Genomic DNA, 17,369 nt, shown 5'->3' on the forward strand with positions numbered 1-17,369 from the left:
CCATCACCAGTCAAATCACAAAGTTTGTAAAGATGTTACACAATAGTCACTCAAATGTCTCAGTCACACCAACCCTATTCGCCAGGGTGATTTTTTTTTTTTTGAATTTTTTTTTTTAAATTTTTGATATAAAAATATGATTAATGCACACATCTTCTATATTGGGATTATAAATTATAATGTAATGTAGAACTAAAATAATTTCAAAGGTAAGTGTAAAATATGTGTCTCAAGTTTTATATTTTATATATATATGTGTCTCAAGTTCTATATCAAGAAATATTCACGTAATATTGTACAGTTTTTAAAATTTCATGAATTTTCTCTTAAAATTAAATGAGTGTTGAAATATTTATAGAATAACAACTAATAAGACAAAGTGTTTCATTATACACTGAAGAGCCAAAAAAGCTGGTACACCCGCCTAATATCGTGTAGGGCCCCCGCGAGCCCGCAGAAGTGCCGCAACACGACGTGGCATGGACTCGACTAATGTCTGAAGTAGTGCTGGAGGTAATTGACACCATGAATCCTGCAGGGCTGTCCATAAATCCGTAGGTGTAAGAGTGGGTGGAGATCTCTTCTGAACAGCACGTTGCAAGGCATCCCAGATATGTCCAATAATGTTCATGTCTGGGGATTTAGGTGGCCAGCGGAAGTGTCTAAAGTCATAAGAGTGTTCCTGGAGCCATTTTGTAGCAATTCTGGACGTGTGGGGTGTCGCATTGTCCTGCTGAAATTGTCCAAGTCCGTCGGAATGCACAATGGACATGAATGATCTTTTTCAGGCCGCAGCGATGTCGTAGATTTAATTTTTTACCGGATTCCCGATATTCACAGTACACTCGTGAAATGGTCGTACGTGAAAATCCAAATTTCATCGCTGCCTCGGAGATGCTATGTCCCATCTCTCGTGCGCCGACTATAACACCACGTTCAAACTCACTTAAATCTCGATAACCTGCCATTGTAGCAGCAGTAACCGATCTAACAACTATGCCTATGGGTTTGTCTATTATTCCCCATATAAATTTCCATGTTCATCCTCGCCCTTCAACATACAGGGCCAGACCATTTTTTCCCTGGTAGTGCATCTGATTAAAAATATCAGAAAAGCTGGCTGTATTAAACAATTGTGTTTTTCCCAAATAGAATTTCGTCCCGCCTATAAATTTTGTGAGGTCCATGTTTTGGCCTTCTTGAACATAGATCACACGTTGCTTCATAATATAATTCTCAAAATTAATCTACGTTTGCCAGTGATTGGTACAGAAGGGGCATTTTCGAAATAGCCTTGCAATGCGTTATGATAAACAACTTTGGGTTCTTTAGAAATTACAAAATACCGTGTTGATGAATTGGGTTTTCCATGTTTTAACTGGCAAATATATACAAATACTTATTCAAAAGCCAGGTTTGGGAAATATAGACGGGTACTAACAACATTTCTTTGAGGTAAGTTTTAGTTGTGGAGGGGTAATTCTGCTGAGTTTTTTCTAACGTATTTCTAAAGAACCTTTGAATAAAAATTCACTTTTAAAGGAAAATTATAGTCAATAAATTTTACGCAAAAAGGAAAGTGGTGACATTTTCAAAAAAAGCACTATTTTTGATTTTTACTACTTGAATCTAGAGATATGAGGTGAGAATATTATATATCCTGGATGTAAAAATTGGAGAATAATCGAGAATATTCATTTTTCTTTTAAATAATTTAAATTTTTTACTAATTTTGTTTATATTGTGAAACAAATCAGTTTTGATTGCCTGAAACATTTACAACAAAACAATTTTTGGTATAATCACCCCCCAATGACGACTTTTAGTTCGAGAATATTCTCAGATCATGATGAGAGGTTTTAAAAGTTTGGTTATATAAAGATTTCAGAAACCTTTAGATTAAAACCTTAAAAAATTATTTTAAAATTAGATAAATTTTCAGAAATAAGTTCACAGCAAAAGAAATTAAATCAAAGTTGATTGATAAAGGAAGCTATTCTTATACAACCACTTTCATTCTAAGAAGATACAGAACTGTTGTTTTCTTCAATGTACATACACTTAAATTCTGTATCACTCACAGTTCTTTTAAAAGTTTTGCAATTCAGCCCTGTTGGTTTAATTTTCTTTCTTTCAAACATTAATATTTGTGGTCTACAGTGGCGGATCATGATTTTGGGAGGCCCCAGGCGCAACCTGATCTGGAGGCCCCCCCTATCAGGGGCGGATTAAAGGTAGGGACTGTCAACCCCCCCCCTTCCCCCCCCCCCCCCGAGAGCAGAAAAATTAAATGGAAAAAAAAACGTTTTCTACGTTTTTGACTGAGTAACAAACCAAGAAAATAAATTTGCTTAAAAAAGGGGGGAAATTCAGAATTTTTTCCAAAAAAAATCAGAACCGTCCTGAAAAATTGAACACATTGTCACAACCACCGCCCCCACCCACAAATTTGCGTTTATCCACCACTGCACCCTTTTGGCCCTAATAAGAACGAGATGGTTCACTAAAATGAACAGTATTATGAAAATCATAACTTTTTTTTTATTTTTGCATCACCAAAACCATAAACACAAAAATAAGATAAGGAAATATAATGATATTCTCTGGTACTAGATCAAAAATAATCACACTCCCATTAAAAAAAAAAGTCACAGTAAAATTCTGCATCATATTTTTAGTAATCTAAGATGTCCGCCCTGGTGCCTTCAGCCACACGGCAAAAATGGAGATCCGTCATAGTTGTAGTAATTTAATATTACTGATTAATAAAGATTTGATAATATCTCAAATATAATATATTTGATTTGATATAAAGATACTGATAATATTTAATAGAAAAACATTTCTTCAATAGAGGGAAGAAATTATATCAGAGTAAATATAAGAATTATATTTTTAATGGAAGAAATTAGTTCAGAATGAATTAAAATTATTGTCAATGAAAGAAATTATTTAAAAAATTTTTTTTAGAAATTATTATTTTTTATTTGTTTATTCTATTTTATTTTTACTATTATTATATTATTATTATTTTCTCTTTCAGCCACCTCGTTGGGCACTCTGCCTGTTGTGGCCTTTGCCTTTGTATTATTTGTATTCAGAGTGAATAAAAATCTTCTATATTATGCCCCCCCCCCCGTTTCGTTTAATAACGAAAAATGCCACAGTATAACATTGTGGCCCGCGTACTTTATAAAATGTTTCAATATGGCCTGCTATGCCTCAAAGATTGAAGACCCCTGCAGTAGACTCTCGCTAATCCGGTACGTATTAGACCACGGTGTGCCAGATTTTACCGAAATTGCTGGATTAACTTTGAAGAAACCCATTGAAATAATATATGAAATTTCGTGCAAAGACATAGTCAGGACTTGATCAGCAATTAAGAAATATTAGAACGTGTTAAGGGGTTAGGGCATCAGGAGAAAAGTGACACCACACCACCTAAATATCCTGGACTACTGGACGTGCTGGATTAGAGCACGATCGAATTCTCGAGAGACTACTGTAGTTGAAATGCTCAAATAAAAATTTATCAGATAATTTATATATTTTTAGTTTTGCTTACCGTTATTTTTGAAGACTCTGCAATCTATTTCCTAAAGGAAATCTTGAGGATCGGCATGGAAATTTTTTTCATTACAATAACACACATTACAATTACATTAACAATAAACACTTTTCGGTCTGACACAAAGATGTTGTCTACCCAAGCCTCCTTGACCAATCCAAAAATGTAGCTCTTTTTTTAGAAAGAAGGAATAGAAACCCCCTTGATTTTTTTCAGCCGGGGAGGGAGTGTTAAAAGAGAAACAGAAAAATCACGTGATTCAGAATGCATGTCATTCAGCATTCATTTCAAACCCCACTTTTTTTTTGTCATATGGTCGTATGGTTCCAGTCATAGATTGCAAATGTATATGTTGTTTGAACCAGCTTATAGTATTTCATTCAAACAAGTGGGAGACAAAATCACAATAAGAGCTCTACTACATTCATTTTAATTAGTACGAGTGTCTCTTCCTGTCGATGTCGCCGCTTGCCGATAGCCATCTTGCCATCCATTATACTGTATACAAAAGCTTACACCAAAGCTGTCGTATTATTGGCGCCTATAAAAGCATTTAATATTGTGGAATGAGACATCTGTTTATGCCTTCACTCCAATTTTCATTTCGGACAGACATTAGGACCTGCTGTTCTCACCCCTCCTCCTGCTTGTGCGCTTAGGGAAATACTGTTTGAAAATGACCCTCCCTGAATGATCGCTTTACAATGTCTCTTCTTTCTTTGTCGGGGAAGAACTGGCCCTTGAGAGCTGCGTCTTGTAAATTGTTCTTTTCTTTCAGTTCCCGTTTTTCTTCCATAACTCTTATAGGTACAGTATACATTAAAAAAAAAAAATTGCGGTTAAAAAAAAAAAAAGGTAGAGCAGATACTGTACTTAGTTCAAGAGATTTGTTGATGCGCATGTAAATTCATATGTAGGATGAAGCACACAACTATTTGGAGGCCCCCCGCTCTGCCGAGGCCCCAGGCGCGCGCCTCATGCGCCTGTGCGGTAATCCGCCACTGGTGGTCTACAAACTTCAACATTCCCATCTTCTTGACGGGAAGAGAGACGGGGACAGAGAATATTTTCTCAAAGGACTACTATTATAAATTACTAGAGAATATTCTTATCAAAAATAATTATTATTCTCAAGTCATTTATCGAGATTATTTATTATAATACATGTTATTACATATATTCTTGATACTCTCTGGAAAGATTTTGGTAACTGAAGAATATTCTCTCTACAAGCACTATTATTAATAACTTCAGAATAATTATTTTCTACATGAAAATCCCCAGTAATTTATGAAAGTAGTTCTTCCAGAGAATGTTCTCAAGGGTATTATATGTAACTATATATTATAAATAACAAGAGAATATTCTCATCAAGAACTTATAAGTCGCAAGTTATTTATTATATTTATTTCACGAAAAGTTCCTTTTACATATTTATTTTTTTTATAAATGACTTAAAATATATATTGTATGTGTTGAGAAATAAAGGATACTATATAGTTGAATTGGTCTCAATTTTCTTTTGGTTAAAGTCAACGGAAATGAAGTTCTGAAAAATTAATGCTCTTGGGGAAGTTTTGAGGTCAAAAGGTAATTTTTTCAAATATTAAGTTTTTATCAAAACTCTGGCCCTAATTGATACTTGGAAATAATGAATTATAAGTATAAACTTGTCTATTCGAGTGCTCAAGTCTTTAATAATTCGGCCTCTTTTTATATAACATTGAGAAAAAAATGTAGCAACGTGGTTCAAATATAACACATCGGCGTTAGTGTGTGGTGCTGGAAAACGATCTTTCAGGGAAGATGGATTTCGTAGGACGGATCTCGATGCCGTCACGAATCTCGGGGTCAGGCATTCTGCTTTAGAAGGTATTGCATAAGCCCCGTTCACATTTGCAATAAAACATCCCGGGAAGTTCCCAGTAACGGGGATTTTCGCTACAAACCATTCACATGATGTTTAGTTTATGGCGGTAATCCCCCTCTTCTTTCCGGAAGTCGTCACTGGTTACGTGGGTTAAACGGAAGTGCTTGATTTAAGATGGCTGATGAAGGAGCTTACAGTAGTTTTCGTGGCGCAAAGGATTATGGGAGAGAAGGTCGGTGTTCACCACCAATCCACCCCAAGAAAGGTGGGCTTTTTTTGTGATGAGCTTCTCTCCCACCTTTTTTTTCCCTAGGAGGGGAAAAAAGTTGCCATGCCGGTAATTATCACCAAAGCGACCCCCGATCTTGCACATGTAAACGGGGCTATAGCGAGTGAACATTTCTGAAAAATTTCAGAATTTTTGGAGGAGTAGTTTTTTTTTGTTTGCTTTTGTTTTAATCTCACGGATGAACTCAAAAACTGCAATCTGAGAAAATTGTAATAACAACCGCATAAAAATTTGAAAAATGCGCGCGCGCACACACACACACACACACAACAACCGAGGAAAAAACTGGTTTTGTTTCTCGATTTTTTAGGGTTATATCATTATGAGTTTGAAAAACTCCAAGTTATACGTTTGGTGTACGTTCGGTGAATTTGGCAGGATTTTGAAGTGACGTCATCAATTTTTGAAGTGTATAACTCCATAATTATTGATCAAATCAAAAACTGAAATTATTACTTTGTCGTATTAGTTTTACTAACGAAACTAATGAACATTTTTGTGTTGATATACATACACACGCTAACGTAAAACAGCCTCTCTGTGACCTGAATATTAGCGCGAATCATCAGAATTACGAGCCCGATATATATATAAACTCATGTTCACCTCGAAATCTTTTTCAGATGCACCTCTACTTCTCTTTCTGAAAGAGTTCGAACAATTTCATGTAAAATGAAAGATTCAACTAATAGAAATTGCATTGAAAGAAAAAAAGGAGCCTATGTTTTCAGACCGCGTTCTTTCAGTGAAAGACTCTTAGCATCAAACTGAACTGTCTGGACATTACAAGAGATAATATTTTCCGTCTGCATAAATATGAGACACAGAAATGAGCTGACCAAGCACAAATGGATGGGGACACCTACGAACTCGACTGGGTGTTGTCAACTCCAGCTTTAATCTATTAAAGCCAGTGTTGGTTGCAGTGGCGTAGCCGGGGAGGTGGGGGGGGGGGAGGGCAGGGAGAACGATTGCTTCCCGAATCAAATTTTTGCCTACATTGGCGCCTATTCTCTCCTAATTAACTTTTAATCTCCAAAAAATTGAATTTTTCACTTTCTACCTTCATTGACTTTCATGAAATGATGAATGAGAAAAAAAAAAAAATCTCCACTTATATATATATGCGCCTCTTGCAGATTTACAGTGATTAGGTTTGTATCATTCATTTGAGAGAAGAAGAAAGAGAAAAGGTGAAGGTTTTTTTTCATTACAATTTTTGAAAATTGCTCTCAAGCTCTTCATCTGAAATCATGTTCAGAGCAGCCCTCTGGTTCTCACCTTTTTTTCCCAACTCTATTGGTCGTTCTTCGGTGTAGAGCTCCTAGAAATACCTTCCATATTTTGCCTCAGTTCTGAGAATATGGCATTCACCAAATGCTCGTTCTGTTGTGAAGAGCCACTAAGAGCTTTGATTAAGGCACCTTCTGAAAAAATTCGGTGCGGGACCCCATTGGGGAGAGACTACTGAACTTATGAAGTAATAGTTAGAATTCAAGTTCCAAGAAGTATCGCATTTTCTTTGGACGCCTTAGGCAGAGCTTGAGCTCCTAGAAATACCACTTTATGTGTAGGAGACTTGGCTATATTTAGAGTGTTTAGAGAATGCCACGTTTGCTAGCACTTAGCACTTACCGGGAGGCCCTCTGGTCAATCACCGATGGAAAAACCAAGCGTGTGCGGAAAATTCACCGCCAGCAATTCACCGACAACAATTCACCACCGGAAAATTCACCGCTAGGAAAAATCACCGACCAACAACTCACCGCTAGGAAAATTCACCGACCGACAATTCACCGCCATGCAATTCACCGCTAGGAAAATTCACCGACAACAGTTCAATGCGAGTCAGTTAGCGAGGGAGTGAGCGATTGAGTTACTGAGTGAGTGAGTGACCGAGTGAGTAAGTGATTGAGCGAGTGACCGAGTCAGTGATTGAGTGACCGAGTGACCGAGTCAGTGATTGAGTGACCGAGTGATTGATCCAGTGAGCGAGTCAGTGATTGAGTGACCCAGCGAGTGACTGAGTGACCGAGTAAGTAAGTGATTGAGTGACCCAGTGAGTGACCGAGTGAGTGCGTGACCGAGTAAGTAAGTGATTGAGTGACCCAGTGAGTGACCGAGTGAGTGCGTGACCGAGTAAGTAAGTGATTGAGTGACCGAGTGAGTAAGTAATTGATCGAGTCAGTGATTGAGCGAGCGAGTAAATTGGTTAGTGAGTGAATTGCTTAGTTAGTTAGTTTTTAACCTAGTAGTGTCACAAGTGATTAAAAAATCCGATTGTTCCGAAAACGTACTTATGATGAAGTGTAGATTTGAAGACACTTGGATCGGGCGTCCTCTTCGTCGTGGTGGTCGTCGTCAGCCGCGCTTTGACATCGACATTTGGAACTGCTTTCAAGGAACGCGTAACGATTTCCCTAATACCAACAATTCTATAGAAGGATGGCATCGAGCGTTCCAACAGCAATTATCTGCTCACCACCCAGATATACGGAAGTTCATCGGTGCCATAAAAAGAGAACAGAGTTTGAATGAAGTTCGGATGGAGCAAATTGTAAATGGACAAAACCATCACATTAGGAGAAAGAAATACCGGGACTCTGCCCAGAGATTAAAGAATTTAGTTGATAAGTATCATCAAGGATGTGACATTTAAGACTATTTGAGAATTATAGCTCATAATGTATCATTTTAATTATGATATCAATATTTGTGAGAAATGAATATTTTTCTCCCGTTTTTTTCTTACATTTGCGTGTTATCTGTTTTTCTAGATTAGTAGATTGGAGCCCTTTAATTATAAATATATAAGGAAGAAAATCATGTCGAAAATTGTTAAATAAATACTGTATGTTTTGAATGAAAATTATGTCAGATATTACTAATTAAATATTGTAGGTTTTGATTGAAAATTACCAATTGAATATGTATGTAATGAAAACTGTGTGAAAATTATCCTTCTAAAATACTCCTCTAACATTGCCCAAAAAGAATGCCATTTTTTATATTTTGAAGCTGTGGTTCCGTGAGTTTCAGTTTTCGAAAATGTTATTTGTCACCCAAGAGGTTTTATGTCCAAGAATTGGATGTTTAAAACGAGATAATTTCATACGATTTTTGAATTCACGCATATAACTTTAAACAATATGCGGCTATGGCTTTCTTTTACCAGTTTTGCTGATGGAGAAAATTAAACTTATCTTTATATTCACTTTATTCCATTAATTTTTTTTCCAGCATCAGTAGTAGGACATAATTATATGGCCTCTACAAAACGAACTGCGTCGTAGCGAACTAATACGAGGTGGGGATCATACATAATCACCGGTAAATGTTAGAAAATAAATAAAAGAACTCTAGAACAATATTCTAAAAGTGAAAGCAATACAGCCAGACTCTTCGAAGTCGAAGACGAATCTTCGATGTCGTTATAACCGAGTTTAACTGTATTTAAAATACTGGTTTTAATAGGTGTGGCATCATCAACAACCAATTTCAATCCACTGCTGGATGTAGGTGTCCTCCTTAGATTTCCCCTCAAACGAAATGCGATATTTTATGAAATTTTCGGAAATTCTATATGGTAATATTGCAACAACAAATTCAAGAAAACTTCGACTATAAACGAGTAAAACCGTGACATTTTTCAAAAAGTCTGGATGGAGAAGAAAAAACAGAAAAACCGGACTGGGACGGAAAATACGCGACAAAATGCAGGACATGTGGTCACCGATGCTTAGACTAGATTTTTAAAGATTTGCAAAATCACCCCTACCAACAGCGAGCTCTAAATCCACCCCCGTCTTCAACATATAGGCTTGTGTCATCTGCGAATGAAATTATTTTACCGTTCTACTTCATTTTACATAAATCATTAATATAAACTAGAAATTATTATGACCCAAGGGCCTATCCTTGTGGGTCTCCTTTCATTATATTTCAAATGTGCTGATTTTACCATTTATTATGGCACAGCTTGTTTCCTATTGTAGTAATATGTTTTAAACCAATATAGTACATTGCCTGCTGAGAAGTGTTTTTATTTGTTAGAATATTTAAATCAACATAATCGAATGTTCGTTTTAAGTCTAAGACTGTAAGTCAAATGTCAAAATTCAACCCCCCTAATAAAGGGGGGGGGGGGGTTCAAAGGTTATATGGAGTAATCATCACTGAGCCGAAATCCCTGAAGCCATAAATATAAAATTTAGTAAGCATTATATTTTATTACCAGTTGTTATCCGCGGCTTCGCTCGCGTGGATTTTGCAATCTCAAAATTACTCTCACCTCATAACCCCCATGGGTGATGAACTTTCAGAAATCCTGTCTTAGTGTGTATGTACATTATAAAATATAATACTAACTAAATTTCATATTTATGGCTTAAGCGACTTCGGCTCAGTGCTGATTGCTCCATATAACTTTTGAAACCCCCCTTAGGGGGTTGAATTTGGAAAAATCCCTTCTCAGTGAGTCTATATTACAATATTGATCTAATGTCATATTTATAGCTTCAGCTGTTTCAGCTCGGCATGATTTCAACGTTGACCCCACTCCCTTGTTGACCCCCCCCCTCTTATTACGCCTTCAGGTTGTCGAATATGGAAAAACCATTTCTTAGTGAGTAGTGAGTCTTTATGTCGTGAAAAAAAACTATTCACAAAATTTGATATTTACAGCTTCAACGGTTTTGACTCGGTGATGATGAATCAGTCAGGACATGTTATTTTATATACAGTACTAGGAGGCTCTGCCCCCCTACCACCTTTGGCGGCCAACCTCCCCCCCCCCTTTTCTCTTCACAACATATCTTGTTTATTTCGTCCCACTTCATCAGCGTGCTATGGAAAGGGACACGTGAAAGCACCAGCTTACTGAAGAAGCGAATTTTATAATAATAAAGCAACAAAAAACAAATGTGATTCATCAAGTAACCCCAGAAAACTTCCCCATGGGGGTCCCCAAACTCCAATTCGTTGAATTTTAGTGGGGGCCCTGACTGGATTTATCTCGGGCTACCGATGTGTTGCAAATTTTATAATGTTAAACAACAAAAATCAATGAGATTCATCCAGGGACACCCGAAATGAAACCTGTCAACTTTTCCATGGGCCCCGACCTGAAGGCTTGTCGGCCATACCCCCTCTGAGTGGCCACGAAAATTTTTAATTTTTATCAATTTTAAAACGAATAAAATCCAGGGCCCACATCCAGTAACGGGGACCCAATACGCAGATATTTAGTGGGACACCCAGACACTGGATTTATCTCGGGCTTCCGCTGTTGAAAATTCTACAATGTTAAACGACAGAAAAGAATGATATTCATCCAGTGCCCCCAAAATGAAACGGGACCCCTGACTTGGAAGCTAATCGGGCATTCCCCTGTGAGGGCCACTGCAAATATTCATTTTACCAACGAATAAAATCCAGCCCCCCCCCCCTCACGCAATTACCCTTGACCGAATTCGCAAATTTTATGGGGTCCCAGACTGGATATACCTTGGGCTTCCGCTATCGCAAATTTTTCAATGTTAAACCAGCAAGAAAACAATGAGTTCCATTAAGGACCCCTGGAAATGAAACCTTTTAACTTCCCCATGAAGGTATATGTGCAATCCCCCGGGTATCCCGACCCTGTATGTTGGGAGCACTGGTGATATATGTATATTTTACGTATACATACCTCTCGGCATGACCCCACGAGGTCAGGGCTGACAGGGGCCGGGACGTTTCTTATCGCTTTTTGATATTTTCACACTGTAAATTAAGCACAGAGGGGCCCGTGAAAAAGCTGGGTTGGGGGCCCGCCATCCATTTCAGCTTAGGGGACCTATTGTAGGATGTGGGAACCTCTGGGTACATGGTCCCAAATTACTTGGTCCCGATGTGTCAAATGGGTCCCGATATATGCAAGAGTTAAATGAAAACTTGATCCCAAAATCGTAACCGACTTCCGTAACACAAAAACGTAACAGATTTCCATCACTCAAAAAACGTCACCAACTCCCGTAATAAAAAAATCGTCACTAATTTCTGTTGCATAGGAAGGATATATATACGTATATAGTAAATATAGAGTACATATACTAGATATGCACTAAGGCGGGATTTCTGAAAGTTCATCACGTGAAATCGCGGGTAACAGCTAGTTCAGCATAAAAAATATCCATTGGTTACTGATGATCAGCGATGTTTTTTATAATATCAAAGGAGATGATTTTAAGCATTTTTAGGGGGTTGGTTTATCGCGTATCCACTTACTTTATTATCTTTTAATTCTGTTATTATCCCTTTTAACATTCCATTAGAAGGTTCTGAGTAAAACAGAGTTAATGGAATTTTGTTGAATATACTATCTTGTATTGGGCAACAGCAATTTGTAATTTATACAAATACAAGGCCACAACAGGCAAAATGCCCAGCGAGGTGGCTGAGAAAAAGATGCCCACAATAAATATGGATGTCATATATTTCAAAAATACAGCAACCCGAATCCGTATCATCTGAATTTCTTCTCATAAAGTCATTATTTAAACTTTCCGCCATATCTTTAGTATATCGCACTTACTGACTCATTAGATCACTCACTCACTTAGCAGCTCCCTCACTCACTCACGGACTGACTTACTCGCTCACTTAGGGCGGTATTCACCGACATGGTTTAAACTATAGTCAAAATTTTTTGATAAGAGATCGACACGCGGATTGGTTAAATTCAGGTTTTCAACCAATCTATGTTGATCTCTTATCCAAAAATTGTGACTACAGTTTAAACCACGTCGGTGAATACGGCCCTGAATAACTTACTCACTCGGTCACTCAGTCACTCACTCAGTAACTCAATCGCTCATTCCCTCGCTAACTGACTCGCATCGAACTGTCGTCGGTGAATTGTATGGCGGTGAATTGTTGGTCGGTGAATTTTCCTAGCGGTGAATTGCATGGCGGTGCATTGATGGTCGGTGAATTTTCCTGGCGGTGAATTGTTGTCGGTGAATTTTCCGTAAACCAAAACCATGAACTCCCTAGTCTATGAGTCCTCAAATTGTGCGCTGCCACGGAGGGCGCCACTGAGCGGTGGCCCGGTAAAGATTTTTCAAAGCGATTCTTTGTTAAACTGCTCTGTGGGAGTTGCAGATGAGCTTTGATTAGGGTAACGGGTGCCGCGGATGGAAACAGTTGGAGAATCCCTGCCCTAGCCTGTAGCATTCATCGCTCGATACATTTTCATTCTTCGCTGATTTGTTAAAAAACACATCCCATCAATTTATTTTTCCCTATATATATATGTTATCGGCAAAGTATGAAATACCGGTTTTATTCTATACTTTGCCTAGGCTTAGGCATTCTATAGAATGACTTTGCCTAAACACAATTCAGGAAAAGTATGAAATATCTTCTTCCAACAAATCTATTTAGGGGCGCTATAAAATATCACATAAAATTAAAATTTCGCAGAATTTTCGTCATTTTTTACCGGAAACGTTTCCCTTTCGCTCTCGTGAAAAAAGGATCTGTTGAGGGGCGGTAAAAAATATTACAATTTCGTCGCATTAATATTACGCAGAATTTTCGTCATTTTTTCACGGAAACGTTTCCCCTTTCGCTCTCGTGAAAAAGGATCTGTTGAGGGGTGGTATAAAATATTACAATTCCGTCGCATTAAAATTTCACAGAATTTTCGTCATTTTTTCCCAGAAACGTTTCCCCTTTCGCTCTCGTGAAAAAGGATCTGTTGAGGGGCGGTATAAAATTTTACAATTTCGTCGCATTAAAATTTCGCAGAATTTTCGTCATTTTTTCCCAGAAATGTTTCCCCTTTCGCTCTCGTGAAAAAGGATCTGTTGAGGGGCGGTATAAAATTTTACAATTTCATCGCATTAAAATTTCGCAGAATTTTCGTCATTTTTTCCCGGAAACGTTTCCCCTTTCGCTCTCGTGAAAAAGGATCTGTTGAGGGGCGGTATAAAATATCACAATTTCGTCGCATTAAAATTTCACTGAATTTTCGTCATTTTTTCCCAGAAACGTTTCCCCTTTCGCTCTCGTGAAAAAGGATCTGTTGAGGGGCGGTATAAAATTTTACAATTTCGTCGCATTAAAATTTCACAGAATTTTCGTCATTTTTTCCCAGAAACGTTTCCCCTTTCGCTCTCGTGAAAAAGGATCTGTTGAGGGGCGGTATAAAATTTTACAATTTCGTCGCATTAAAATTTCACAGAATTTTCGTCATTTTTTCCCAGAAACGTTTCCCCTTTCGCTCTCGTGAAAAAGGATCTGTTGAGGGGCGGTATAAAATATTAGAATTTCGTCGCATTAAAATTTCGCAGAATTTTCGTCATATTTTCCCAGAAACGTTTCCCCTTTCGCTCTCGTGAAAAAGGATCTGTTGAGGGGCGGTGTAAAATATTACAATTTCGTCGCATTAAAATTTCACAGAATTTTCGTCATATTTTCCCGGAAACGTTTCCCCTTTCGCTCTCGTGAAAAAGGATCTGTTGAGGGGCGGTATAAAATATTACAATTTCGTCGCATTAAAATTTCACAGAATTTTCGTCATTTTTTTACAGAAACGTTTCCCCTTTCGCTCTCGTGAAAAGGGATCTGTTGAGGGGCAGTATAAAATATTACAATTTCACAGAATTTTCGTGATTTTTTCCCAGAAACGTCTCCCCTTTCGCTCTCGTGAAAAAGGATCTGTTGAGGGGCGGTATAAAATATAACAATTTCGTCGCATTAAAATTTCACAGAATTTTCGTCATATTTTCCCGGAAACGTTTCCCCTTTCGCTCTCGTGAAAAAGGATCTGTTGAGGGGCGGTATAAAATATTACAATTTCGTCGCATTAAAATTTCACAGAATTTTCGTCATTTTTTTACAGAAACGTTTCCCCTTTCGCTCTCGTGAAAAGGGATCTGTTGAGGGGCAGTATAAAATATTACAATTTCGTCGCATTACAATTTCACAGAATTTTCGTGATTTTTTCCCAGAAACGTCTCCCCTTTCGCTCTCGTGAAAAAGGATCTGTTGAGGGGCGGTATAAAATATAACAATTTCGTCGCATTAAAATTTCACAGAATTTTCGTCATTTTTTCCCAGAAACGTTTCCCCTTTCGCCCTCGTGAAAAAGAATCTGTTGAGGGGTGGTATAAAATATCACAATTTCGTCGCATTAAAATTTCACTGAATTTTCGTCATTTTTTCCCAGAAACGTTTCCCCTTTCGCTCTCGTGAAAAAGGATCTGTTGAGGGGCGATATAAAATATTACAATTTCATCGCATTAAAATTTCGCAGAATTTTCGTCATTTTTTCCCAGAAACGTTTCCCCTTTCGCTCTCGTGAAAAAGGATCTGTTGCGGGGCGGTATAAAATATTACAATTTCGTCGCATTAAAATTTCACAGAATTTGTGTCATTTTTTCCCAGAAACGTTTCTTCTTTCGCTCTCGTGAAAAAGGATCTGTTGAGGGGCGGTATAAAATATTACAATTTCATCGAATTAAAATTTCGCAGAATTTTCGTCATTTTTTCCCGGAAACGTTTCCCTTTCGCTCTCGTGAAAAAGGATCTGTTGAGGGGGTGGTATAAAATATTACAATTTCGTCGCATTAACATTTCCCTGAATTTTCGTCATTTTTTCCCAGAAACGTTTCCCTTTTCGCTCTCGGGAAAAAGGATCTGTTGAGGGGCGGTATAAAATATTACAATTTCGTCGAATTAAAATTTCGCAGAATTTTCGTCATTTTTTCCCAGAAACGTTTCCCCTTTCGCTCTCGTGAAAAAGGATCTGTTGAGGGGCGGTATAAAATATTACAATTTCGTCGCATTAAAATTTCGCAGAATTTTCGTCATTTTTTCCCAGAAACGTTTCACCTTTCGCTCTCGTGAAAAAGGATCTGTTGAGGGGTGGTATAAAATATCACAATTTCGTCGCATTAAAATGTCACAGAATTTTCGTCATTTTTTCCCCAGATACGTTTCCCCTTTCGCTCTCGTGAAAAAGGACCTGTTGAGGGGCGGTATAAAATATTATAATTTCGTCGCATTAAAATTTCACAGAATTTTCGTGATTTTTTCCCAGAAACGTCTCCCCTTTCGCTCTCGTGAAAAAGGATCTGTTGAGGGGCGGTATAAAATATTACAATTTCGTCGCATTAAAATTTCCCAGAATTTTCGTCCTTTTTTGCCAGAAACGTTTCACCTTTCGCTCTCGTGAAAAAGGATCTGTTGAGGGGTGGTATAAAATATCACAATTTCGTCGCATTAAAATGTCCAAGAATTTTCGTCATTTTTTCCCAGATACGTTTCCCCTTTCGCTCTCGTGAAAAAGGATGTGTTGAGGGGCGGTATAAAATATTACAATTTCATCGAATTAAAATTTCGCAGAATTTTCGTCATTTTTTCCCGGAAACGTTTTCCTTTCGCTCTCGTGAAAAAGGATCTGTTGAGGGGCGGTATAAAATATTACAATTTCGTCGCATTAAAATTTCGCAGAATTTTCGTCATTTTTTCCCAGAAATGTTTCCAATTTCGCTCTCGTGAAAAAGGACCTGTTGAGGGGCGATATAAAATATTACAATTTCATCGCATTAAAATTTCGCAGAATTTTCGTCATTTTTTCCCAGAAACGTTTCCCCTTTCGCTCTCGTGAAAAAGGATCTGTGGCGGGGCGGTATAAAATATTACAATTTCGTCGCATTAAAATTTCACAGAATTTTTGTCATTTTTTCCCAGAAACGTTTCCCCTTTCGCTCTCGTGAAAAAGGATCTGTTGAGGGGCGGTATAAAATATTACAATTTCATCGAATTAAAATTTCGCTGAATTTTCGTCATTTTTTCCCGGAAACGTTTCCCTTTCGCTCTCGTGAAAAAGGATCTGTTGAGGGGCGGTATAAAATATTACAATTTCGTCGCATTAAAATTTCGCACAATTTTCGTCATTTTTTTCCCAGAAACGTTTCCCCTTTCGCTCTCGTGAAAAAGGATCTGTTGAGGGGCGGTATAAAATATTACAATTTCGTCGCATTAAAATTTCACAGAATTTTGTCATTTTTTCCCAGAAACGTTTCCCCTTTCGCCCTCGTGAAAAAGAATCTGTTGAGGGGTGGTATAAAATATCACAATTTCGTCGCATTAAAATTTCACAGAATTTTCGTCATTTTTTCCCAGAAACGTTTCCCCTTTCGCTCTCGTGAAAAAGGATCTGTTGAGGGGCGGTATAAAATATTACAATTTCGTCGCATTAAAATTTCGCAGAATTTTCGTCATTTTTTCCCAGAAACGTTTCCCCTTTCGCTCTCGTGAAAAAGGATCTGTTGAGGGGCGGTGTAAAATATTACAATTTCGTGGCATTAAAATTTCACAGAATTTTCGTCATATTTTCCCAGAAACGTTTCCCCTTTCGCTCTCGTGAAAAAGGATCTGTTGAGGGGCGGTATAAAATTTTACAATTTCATCGAATTAAAATTTCGCAGAATTTTCGTCATTTTTTCCCGGAAACGTTTCCCTTTCGCTCTCGTGAAAAAAGGATCTGTTGAGGGGCGGTATAAAATAATACAATTTCGTCGCATTAAAATTTCACAGAATTTTCGTCATTTTTTTCCCGGAAACGTTTCCCCTTTCGCTCTCGTGAA

General features: G+C 37.7%; 1 protein-coding gene across 1 annotated transcript in view; it reads left to right on the forward strand.

Annotated features, from left to right (window-relative positions):
• The window catches only part of LOC149080332 (sarcoplasmic calcium-binding protein-like), a 439,250-nt gene that overhangs the window by 89,498 nt on the left and 332,383 nt on the right, over window positions 1-17,369 (forward strand). The window lies entirely within an intron of this gene.

This window comes from Pholcus phalangioides, unplaced genomic scaffold (assembly GCF_987345545.1).
Source record: "Pholcus phalangioides strain wild (caught in Gottingen) unplaced genomic scaffold, Ppha-v1.0 ptg000011l_1, whole genome shotgun sequence".
In the NCBI taxonomy this organism is placed as follows: domain Eukaryota; kingdom Metazoa; phylum Arthropoda; class Arachnida; order Araneae; family Pholcidae; genus Pholcus; species Pholcus phalangioides.